Below are 11,799 nucleotides of genomic sequence, written 5' to 3' on the forward strand. Positions count from 1 at the left end.
GAATATGTGACAGATTGGAAAATAACCAGGTGAGATTAATAGAATAAAAGTGAGTTAGAGAAAAGAGGAGCTTTTTGAAAACAGATGATAATTTTTGACTTTGTGAGAGGGCAACTAAGAGGGGTTAGTTTAATAGTGCTCATTTGAGACAATATCCTTGTGGTTATTAGTGATATTTTTCTCTTCTTTCATTCTTCCTCAATTTTTAAAGGACAATCTAAAGTGCAATATATATCACTGAGGAGGAAAGGGGTGAAAAATTGGATGATGAACAAGGCAAGAAATGCTCTGTATTCTCTCCAGAAATTGTGACATTGCCTCGGGTCTATAAATGTTTGCAATCCACATTTTTGTGGGAAGTTTGGAATAGCCTTTCTTAGAAGAAATGCTGTCCTCTTAACCAGCTATTTTTCAGCTCATTTGACATTTATTACTTAGTCTGACATTATTTCAAATACCCAGAAAGAAAGATGAATGTGGGATCCAATTCACAAAAATGTTTAAAGAAATAGAAAGACCTTGTGACCTTTTCTAGACTATTTTGGTGTTGATTTTCTCTATTTTTATTTTAACGCAGCCTCTTGTTAATGAGCTCATTCTACTCTGCGGAATAATGTAGTGTAAGTTTCATTGAGAAAGTGACCAACAATTAATAATAAAGTCTCTATGTCAGAGGGAAGGTTAAGCCTCGAGAAGCCACACTTGAAAGTTCAGGAAGCAGACTGTTTATAACTCAAGCTCGCAGCTCCCTGTGGTTGACTCATATTCCTGATGTTCTGTTGTGCCCTTTCCTATACAGGGCGTTGATTATTTATTCAGGAAACATGTGAGGGGGTACCGCCCCAAAACGGATCACCACCACCCCAAGCTATGTATTTCTTTTTTTTTTTTTTTACAAAAGACCACATCACCTTCAAAGAACTCTCCATTACACTGGATACATTTGTCAAATCTGCGATTCCATTCTTGGAAACATTTTTCAAACTCATCTGTTTGGATGGCTGACAGCATCTTCCTTATTTTTAACAGGAACAATAAAGTTTATTGAACCATGGCTTAGTACAGGTGCTGGGGTTTGCCCATGGTGCTCTTAATGTGCAAAGCACGGACATTCTGCCAATACTTCTTCAGCAGTGAAACCAAAAAGTTGACAGCCAAGTGGATGTTGTAGACGAGTTCATCATCTGTCATCTTCACGTGGCCAACTGCCACTGCCAGACACAGCACCTTCTTCCTTTGGACCTTGATGGTGGACTTCACCTCATCGACCTTGGTCACCACGTTCTCTTTGTGGACCAGCAGGGACGGGAATTTCCTGGCCTTATTCAGGCTGAGCCCAGAATTTGAGGAATCTGTTTGATCAGGGACTCTGAGCCCCAAAAGGCAGCATACTTCTTGGCCAGCTTTTTGACCAACTTCTTATTCTTATTGAGCTTCTTGAGCACATCGATGTGCATGTGAGGGATATTCATGGCCTTCGCTTCATTGCAGTGCTGCTGGTTCCCAAGGACACACACTGTGAACTTGGGACGCGGGGTGGACTTAAGCCTGAGAGTGCCCAAGAAGTGTTTGTCCTTCTGAGAGTCATAATTCTTCAGGATGATCTGCAGGTCCACCTTCTCCAAAAACTTGCGGCGTTTGTGCTGGTTCCGGTGCAGGACTTCCCACACCACCTCATAGAGGTTGTCGAGAGATTTTGCTACTCATGCTTCCTAGCACTGCGGCAACTGGAAAAGAGGCTTCCTTATTTGTTTTTTCACCTCTTCTATGTCATCCAATTGCTGTCCTTTCATGTCCCTCTGTATTCGTGGAAACAAAAAAAGTCACACAGAGTGAGGTCAGGTGAGTTAGGTGCATTGGGCAAGACAGGCATGCTGTTTTTTTGCCCCAAACTGGCACACTGGGATGGCTGTGTGAGCAGGTGCATTGTAGTGGTGGCAAAACCAGTTCCCTGTCTGCCACAAATCAGGCTTTTTTGTTTTTGTCGAACATTGTTATGCAATCTTTTCAGAACTTCTAAATTAAAAGCTTGATTAACAGTTGGACAAGTGGCATGTACTCCAAATGCACTATCCCCCTCATATATATATAAAAAAACCTCATGTATATTGAGCTTTAATTTCACATGTGAAGCTTTTGGTGGGGGGTGGGGGCTTGACGTCAAGATGGCAACATCCACTCACTTGACTGATGTTGGCTATCAGGGTCTTATGAATAGCATAATGGCTCTTCACCAGTAACGACCTTGGGGGAAGGGGTGGGGTCTGTGATGCCTTGGACTTGTTCTTTCAAAGCACTACATGTTTCCAGTTGACAATCTTTTTCTTGGTTAGAACCCGGGGCACAAATTTTGCAGCGACCCTTCTCATTCCCAAATCTTCCATTAAAATTAGCTGAACTGAGCTCCAAGATAATCCAGATAACTTCCCCATATTTTCAATGGTCTGTCGTCGGTCTTGAAACACAAGTGCAAAAATTTTCTTGACATTTTAGGTCAGTAGGGAAGTTGATGGATGTCCAGAAGAAGGTTTGTCATCAATCAATATTTCACTTTTATGGAAAAAAACACTAATACACTTGAGTTTTTCCCATAGCAGTGTCCTTGTGAGTTGTGTTCAACATCACAAGAGTTTCTGCAGCATTTTTCCTGAGCTGGAAAGAAAATTTCACAGTTATGCACTGTTCTCATAAATCAGCCTTCACCTAAAAAAAAAAGAGTTTTTGAGAGAAACTGCTTTTACGAAAGAATTCACTGTGACCAGAGAGAACATTCCCTGGTGACAATACCATGTGCACTAACTCAGAGCAAGTTGTTGGGTGCTCCACTAGCAGGAACATTGTACTACGAGAACTCCATCCACCAGAGCTTTTTTTCCTGTTTTTTTTTTTTTGTGGGAGTGGTGCCCTCTCATATATTAAGTGTCTTGTATGTACGTGGAAGTGAATAACATGTCACATCTTACTTCATAGAACTAAAAAGAATGAATGTGAATAAGCAAACCAGCAAATGTAATACAATCTCATAAGAGGTTTCATAGATACATAGAGTTCTGTGGAGATACCCAGGAGAACACTTAGGTTCTTGGTGGAAGTTTAATAAATATGATGCAACTTGTGCCAAATCAAATAGGCATTTGGGCTGAGGAAATCTAGGCAGAAGAAAGAGTATTTTCAAAGGCATGGGCATGTAAGATGGCATATTGTACACAAGTCAAAAGATTTACCTGTAAGATTTACAGCCTCAGAAACTCAAAGGGGCAGATCTACTATACTGTGACTCAGAACTGACTCAATGGCAGTGAGTTTGGTTTTGGTTATGGTAGCAGCAAAAGGTTGAACATTTCAGGTCGTGTGGCATAAGTTAATGTCCTTATAGGGTTACTTCAGTTGCTGGTTTGAGGTTTTATATTTTTGTGTTTTTCCCCCAGAATAAAGATTCAATGTGATCAGTTTACCCACACTAATAAAAATGACAATTTCTCCTCTTTCAGAGGTCTATTTACTTAGTTTTTTTATTAAGGATTGTATCCAACAGTATAGCTGGTGCAGTCTTTTATCCAGAGTACACACTTCTGGTTGACAAATTCCTTCAGGAGATGAAATGATACAACAGAATATTACTTTGTGAGCACAGACTAAGAACAGAGGGACTATGATGTTCTTCAGGAGACATTACAATTAAACTATGGTGGACTGACATATTGCCCTTCTCCAATCAGAAATATGCCTTTCTCAAAATACTCTAGAAAATTAGTATGTTTTTAGAATCAGAACAATGACAAAGCACATTGACGTAGCCTCAAATGTTGGCTTTCCCTAGAAGCCATGCAGACTCTCCTACTTCCACTTGTTACGAAAGTGCTTGTTATGCGTAGCCTAGCTCACATTAATCATAGTTTATTCTTATTTATGGAAGCAGGTGGGCACAAGAAACTCAGAAACAGCACATTCCATACCGTTCCTTCAGGTGGAAATACTTCAGAAAGTGATCTGCTTCATCCAGTGCTTTGTTTCACATCCAGAGAATAACAGTATAGAACCTGATGACCACATTTTGGAGATGGGCCCCATTTTGAGGCTATCACATTCTTCGATCTCTGTGCACAAACTTGGCCAATTAATCATCATAGATGGTTACATAGTAAAGGAATCATGAAATGGTTCAGTTCAGTAGTTTGCAAACTCCTTCATGCTTTTTAAAAATTTAAATAAAATGTACTGAATGTTTAAAAAAGCAATGAAACTCTTTGATAAAGCAGTAAACTATCTACTAAATAAGACCATACCCTGAAAACACATTAAAATATGATTCTAAGGGAACACTGATCTATGTTGGCCTACTCCTCTCACATATAGGGAAGCTGACACTCACAGAAGAGGAGCGATTTGCGCAGAATAATATAGCTCATCCGCAGAAATCTCTCAAGGCAGTTGTATGAGTTTGCTGGCCCATCTAGGCCCTTGTGCATGTTTTATGGGTAATAAGTTATGCAGTAAAAACAGTACTTGATTAGGAATAAGACCTCTAGTACATACACGTGTTTGTTGACCATTCTGTTTAGGAAATGCTGCCATGAAATCTTTCATATACTAATTTTATGGGCCAAAATGGCTATTGGCAGAAATCATTCTGTACGATTGAAAATTAGCACCAGTGCCTCTGAATACCAACATGGTTCCTGACCATTTGCATTACTCAAACAGCCTATTCCAGTGTCTTTTTTTCACAACCATACCATGCCTTTATAAAATGTATGTTACCTAGTATCAACATAAATATAGATTATTTATAGAATAATATATATATGAATAACTCTGCTTGGAATTATTGTAAATCTAGCATAGCATACATTTAATTGTTTGCATAGGGGATGATTTCTATATATTTGGAATATTGTCAGATATTCTAGTCTGGGAACAGTGTCAGTTGGATGGTTCCCTGGGGTTCTTTTCATGTTTTTAGGTTTCCTGGTTGGATCTGACCCGTAATGTGTAGATCGGGCAGGCCAACTCTCTAACGGAGTTAGAAGATAATGAGCAACATTTGTGAGTCTCTCTTAAGCACAACAGTTTTTTTTTTACCTTGGCTGAATTTTATGTCAAGAAGGGATCTCAGGAACTTCATTTGAATAAGTTTTGCATTGTGAGGTACACTTGGAGTAAGACTGCCCAGCTTAGGTGCTAGGAACATGTATCTGGGAATCAAGAGAATGCAGGACTTGTATCAGATGCATAGCAATTCAGTTCAAAGACTTTTGTAAGTCTTTCGTGTACTCTAGGCACTGTAGTCTTCAGGTGGTGCCAAAAGTTACTGTGTTCAGAAGGCAACTGAAAGAATTTCCTTGGAAGAAAAGTCTACCATTCTAAGAAATTACCCAGTGAACGCTCTGATGAGAGCATGTTAAAACTGCCTTGCAAGATTTGGAACTACCTTACAAGATGTCGAACTTCATTGCAAGATGCTGAATTACATGCCATGTATGAACATAAGTGACTCTATTTAGAGAGAGACTAAAAGCCCAGAAAGAAATGCTGAATCACTGCAGACTCAGTAAAAAGGTGTAAATCACCTACCAGTGCAGCACCTATAAGCTCTCCAGACACATCTGGGGAACCCTGATAAGACCTTGGCTGAACAATAGGATGTTGATGTCAAAGAGCGTGTAAGACCACCTAGAAAGGGCCCAGGAGGAGAGACTGAACTCGAAGAGCTAAGAACCAAGGTAGACAGAAGGAAATGAGCCAAATGTTGGTGTTTTCCTTGAACAAAATAATCATCTTACCAGGGCTAGCTATTAGGAGCTGTTGGATGAGGAAGTACTCTTGGATATTTGGTTTTATGAATGGCAAATCAAAATTTCTGGTTAGGGCTCAATCTTTTCCTCTGGACAAATTCTTAAAATTTGGTCAGTAATTATCGAACACTTCCTATTCTAAAATAGCATATGGAAGCTGCACTATCTAATCTGTGATATCCATATGGTGACTGTGATTTTAAGTCTAGCGCTGACTTTTCAGCTGAGATAGTTAAGGTTTATTGTGCCAACCAGGCCGATAAACACATGTGGGATTCATTGAAGGGTGGAAAGATAAATGACTCAGTGAGCCTTGCCTTTCTAATCAGGTCTCTTGTTCTCTGATAGTCGGACCAGGGTGCTGCTGCCTTAGCCAGTTCTCTGCTTCAGCTGGCAAGGTTCACTTCCTGTGAAACATGCTGAGGAGAAGCCACATGGACCAACCCTGATGCAGCCCTGGGTGCTGGAGCAGCACCTGCCGGCGCTGCGATGCTTACATGCTCACTGGTTTGGCTTTCCTCCTGTAGTGTGCATCATTGTATGTGTTTTCTGAGATTGAGGCAGACTTTGTAGATCGGTGTCAGACCTATGGGCTAATGTTGGACTTCTGGGCTTGGACAGCACTGGGTTGGGATTCTCTCTGAATGCACACTTACCCTTTACATAAAACTCTCTCTCATACATATATGAGTTTCTGTGGGTTTGTTTCGCTAGTCTACCCAGACTAACACATCAACCCAGTCATGTGCCTTCCCTCAGCCTCTACCACGCTAACATGTGTGTTCATTCAACAATATGGCTCTAAGTTTTGCTTTCACTTAATCAGCTTTCCTTGACTGCCTACTGAGGATGATGTACTACCCTGCCCACTAGAGACGGAAAGGTAAAAGGCCTTGTTCTCAAGTGAAAGCACCAAACAAACCGTTAGCTACATGATTGTCAATGCATTGGCTAATCACTCGGCGAAAGGGATGGATTTGGGATGAATAAGGAAAGAGTAGCCTGTCTAGCTCCATGGGTGATGAAAGAGGGGTCCTCAAAGCTTGAGCAGATGAGGCCTGAAGTGAACTTATAAGGCAGGAAAGGGGAAACATGAAAATGGAAACTCGATGAGGTGGGAAAGACACGTTGGTCCAGGCAGAAAGTAGGGCCCACGGACAGTTCCAAGAACCTACAAGCAATTGCGTTTCTTGTACAGCTTCTGCAAGTCAGTTGGTTGGTCTTGAGTAGGATAGTAAAAAAACACAGGAAGTTTGCAACTCATGCATGGCTTATGTTGCAAAATCATGTGTGGGAGCCAGCTTCTTGGAATGTGGAATACATATTTTCTTGTCAGAAAACAAAAGTTCCCATGGAAATTAATTTCCCAGGCCAACCCACAAAAGCCTACATAACCCAGAAGGTATCTGAAGGATCATACTGTATTAATCATACCATAGACACTAATGACCATGTGGAGCTGTGCTTCTAGAGGAAAATCTAGTCTATGCTTCAGTCACAAATTCCAGAAACATTTTGTTTCCCACTGAAGCTTTGGTAGTATATGAAGAGATCCTCTCAACATACCTGGACCTCTTCATGGGAGTACAAAGTTTGTCTTTCTCCCACAGAATGGCTGGTGGTTCTGAAGTGCTGACCTTGTGATTAGCATCCCAATGATATAAAAAACAAACTGAAACTGTACTGTCTGGACTCTTAATCCAGTGCAGTTGGTTGGCTTGTGTACCTACTGTGTGCAAGGTAGTAAGTCATGGACCTTTGGTAATATATGTCCTTCCAGGCCATGAACTCAAAGTTTAATGCTTTGGGATTTATTTGTGTCGTCCAACTAGACTAAATAAGCCTTGATAAGTGCCAGAATAGAGATATAAACACAATAAATTGGACGTTGGATATTACAATTCTGACTCAAGGAATTTGAGAAACTTGTGGAGGAGATGATGAGATTATCAGGAGTTGAGCCTCAAAGGATGTATAACAACTAACAGATAAAGAGATCTTGAAAGCAAGTATTCAAAAAAAGAGAAAGTATCATGAGCATAGTGTAAGCATAATTCTCTGTATATGAGCATTTGATTCTGGGTGAGGCACAAAGCTATATATTTTATGTAAAATATTCAATTTATTCATCACAGTAATTTGAATAAACCCAACTTTATATACACAGAAACGAAGACTCAAAAGAGCTTACATTTCTAAGGGTTCACAGCTATTAGGCTATAAAATCTGAAGCTTACACAGTGTACACACACACACAGTGTAGTGGGATATGTAACTGACCTTGTAAAGGATTAGAGCACTATGTTAAGAATTCTGAACTTTGATCATTGCCTACCATCACCAAATAAAGATTTTCCCCCCAAAGGGGTAGTGTGATTTTATATGAACCTATTAGTTTCCCCAAGTTCCCACTGTGTGTAACCAATAGATAACCATGGGTAGATATTGAGCTGTAAATAATTACTAGTACTAGTCATAGACTTTGAATTATCTGAAAGACATCATTGCTGGCTTGATTTACTCGAGAATGCTTCACCAAGGAAGTGGAATTTGTGATGGGCATAGATAGGATTTGCATAGAGAATGTAAGGGATTCCAGGAGAGGAGAACAACTTACAAAAAGGCCCCAAAAGGGGACTGGATGGTGTGTGGGGTATGGGACACAGTCCTGCTTGGATGAAGTATAACAGGGGTTCGCAACCCTTTGGGGGTCAAACGACCCTTTCACAAAGGTCGTCCGATTCGTAGTGGTAGCAAAATTACAATTATGAAGTAGCAGTGAAACTAATTTTATGGTTGGGGTCACCACAACATGAGAAACTGTATTAAAGGGTCGCAGCATTAGGAACGTTGAGGACCACTGGAGTGGAGCAAAATGTAAATAAGGATAACAGAAGATAGATTGTAAATGCTACATAATGATTTGATTAAGGACTGAGATAAAGATACCAGTTTAGATCCATATAGCTTTGCCATCTTTCATAAAAGTAAAGGACTTCAGGCATTAACAGTGCTTGAGTTTTGTACATTTAGTTAGAGGCTAAACACTGATCACCGGTATTCAGTACTCTATTGGTTATGTGAGAAGTCCCTGACCTTAAAGAGCTACTTGTTTGGTTAAAGAGAATGACAGTCATGTTTTAAAAATTATAAAGTGTGGAGATATAGCATATGCAAACATGACTGGTGGATTTGCACAATTGAAGGATCAAGTAGCAAAGGTAGTGTTTTTTTGAAACAGAGGAGGGTAAACAGCTAAGGGAATTGAGTGTGTGGAGAGGAAAAATTGCCCTTGGGCAAGAAAAGATGAACATCTTACTGTGGGTTAAGAAGGAAAATAGTACGGAAGGAAACTGAGACAGGTTAGTTGTGGGAAATGAGTACTAAGATTAGTTTCAAGTTAGAGACGAAATGTTCTTTATTATAAATAGAACACTTAAATTGGTTATTTGCTTTGGGATTTTTAAAGCTGTGGTGAAATTTGTCCTGTTGTATTTTATGAGAGGCAAAACTGGGTTAGAGGTGATGTGCTGCATGTAGAATATATGTCAGCACACATTTTAGGCATATGTCCCTTGAGAGTTTGTAGTTCTTGCTGCATTTATGTACTTTTCTTGAGCTTTTATTGAAACAAGTACCTTCATTTCCTGGCTGCTTGATTTTATTTTAGCAACTGAAATACCATAAGGACACCATGACTGAGCAATTTCTAGATTCAGGACTTTATTTTTATGAAAAGAAATGCTGTTACTCAAGGTCGCTAAGCATTAACAGCACAATATCCTTTGAAATCAATTTAATTGAAAAGGAATCAAAGGGCAGATCTTAACATCTGGAATCATGTGAGCCTTGCTGCAGGTCTTAATGTTGATGCTTCAGTTTTTGTTTGGGGTGTTTTTTTATGAGGGACATTTGCATTTTAGAAGGAAAACTCATGGAGATTTTCAAAAGAACGAAAACAAAGCAGGAGTGATGGTGGTGCCACATGCTAGCATTTTCATGTTATTATCTAGAGCCCCGCACCTATTGATGCACTTGCAGTTTATTTCAGTGACTTATTGAGTGCAGCTCTATGAGCCGTGGCTAAGGGCTGCAGGGGTTGCAAAGTAAACGCCGTTCTCCTCTCCTTAAGGGTCTTATAGTTGAGGATAGGTACTACTTAAATAGGACTATATGTCATACAACTGGTAACTTTTAGAAGAGACACCATTGTGACTTGGAAGTTTTGTAGAAAAAGACCTATGATAAGCCTTAAGAAATGGGTTGTTGAAAACTGAGAAGCAAAATGAGGATCGCTGGATGAGTAAGGATGCAGGGTGAAGATAACTGTGCCTTCGTCAGTGGACAGTTAAGAGGTAGACCTGGTTACAGTAGAGAATCTGTGTAAAGGAACAGTGAAAGATGATATTGAAATAGCCTTTTCGGACCAGCCTGGGGAGGGCCTTATATGTCAGGCAAAGAAGGGTGAACATTCTCCTTTAGGCAGTGGGGAACCGTAATACTGTAGTTTAGTACCTTATCCCTCAGATAAATATCAGAATAAAGATTAATTATGTCTTTATATACATATTGTATGGCAGTGCACCAAAGGCTGGTATTGAATGTTGCAATATAAGTAAGATCTTCAATCAAAAGGCACAGGGATATGAGAAAAAGGCACCGGGCCATGAGAAAAGGAAGGGGAAAAGACATCATTAATATTCATACCCTGTAACAGTCACAGTTGCACTTAATCTCCTTGCCCTAGTCTTCATCTAATTTAAATAATTTTAGCATTACCTACACTATGTAAAGGATTCTAATGAAAAGTTACTCGGTGCACTCGGTGTCAAATTTTCAGAAAAGATCGGAATCCTCCTGAAGGGTTCTATTAAGAGGGGCTGGTGCCTTTAAATTGTCATAGCTGGATGACTAGTTCCAAATTGAGGGCAAATTAGGTGAATCATGATTATAAAAAATCCAATCTACCTATCCTCTTAAAGATCAGTGAGGAATTGGAGGCTCAAGCAGAAATGGCTGGAGTTTGATTGGGAGACTGCTCAATGTTTGGCATGCCAATAAAGTCTCTGCTTACACAATGTTGATTTCCCTGTTTTATGCTTGGTAACATGGGAACTTTAATGCACTATCTAGGTAGTTCTGTATATTTCCAAATATGGAATCCCTAGTCGCTAGAATGTTTTGATGGGTATTTCTGTTTTAGTTAGATGCTTGGAACTGTGTAGAAAAAACCCTGTTCCAAATGAAGGAAGTTTCTTACTTTCCATATTTCTTGTGGAATATTTTTGTGAACTTTGAATCTTGGTAGAAATATACCATAGTTTAAAAAACTGCTGAAAATTCACTTTTCCTCCCTCTCATTCCATCCCATTCTCTTTAAAATGCAGTTGTCTATTAAACAGGCAGTGACATATTCTTCAATGAAAAGACACATGCATACCCAAGAACAACCTATTTGGCGGAATGCTCACTGGGAGATTTATATCACTCTAGGAAATGGCTTATCCTTTTCCTTTCTGAGTTTGAAAGCACAGAATTTAGGACTGTGCCCTGGAAGTTGACAGATTGTCCACATTACATTCACACAGAGTTTTTAACCTCTGAAACCGGCAAAAGGTATGGCATTAAAGCCCTTAATGGAGGATCTTACTCAAACCTAAGTCCGTGGTTTGTATAACTCTGTCCCTTCTCCTTTAAGTTTCCAAGCTCTTCCTCTTTTCATAGCCAAGGCCCACCCATCTTTTAAGACCTATCTTGGATGCCACCTTCTTGTAAAAGTTTTCACTGAAGATACCAAAGGGGAGGAGGCCTGGTGATGTGTTGTTATCGGTTTGGCTGGGAACTGCATGGTCAGCAGTTTGAAGCCATCAGCAGCTCTGATGGAGGAAGACTGGGCTTTCTACTCCGATAGTCTCAGGAACCCACAGGGGTATGCTATGAGTCAGCATTGGCTTCATGGAAGTGAGTATACCAAAGGGTAGTGATCTCTTCTCCCTTGAATTGA

The 11,799-nt window shown here is 39.9% G+C and overlaps 1 pseudogene; it reads right to left on the bottom strand.

The window, feature by feature from the left end:
• Positions 1-1,056: 1,056 nt before the first annotated feature.
• On the bottom strand, positions 1,057-1,707 carry LOC142434923 (large ribosomal subunit protein uL1 pseudogene; annotated as a pseudogene).
• Positions 1,708-11,799: the final 10,092 nt, after the last annotated feature.

This window comes from Tenrec ecaudatus, chromosome X (genome assembly GCF_050624435.1).
Source record: "Tenrec ecaudatus isolate mTenEca1 chromosome X, mTenEca1.hap1, whole genome shotgun sequence".
Lineage (NCBI taxonomy): Eukaryota > Metazoa > Chordata > Mammalia > Afrosoricida > Tenrecidae > Tenrec > Tenrec ecaudatus.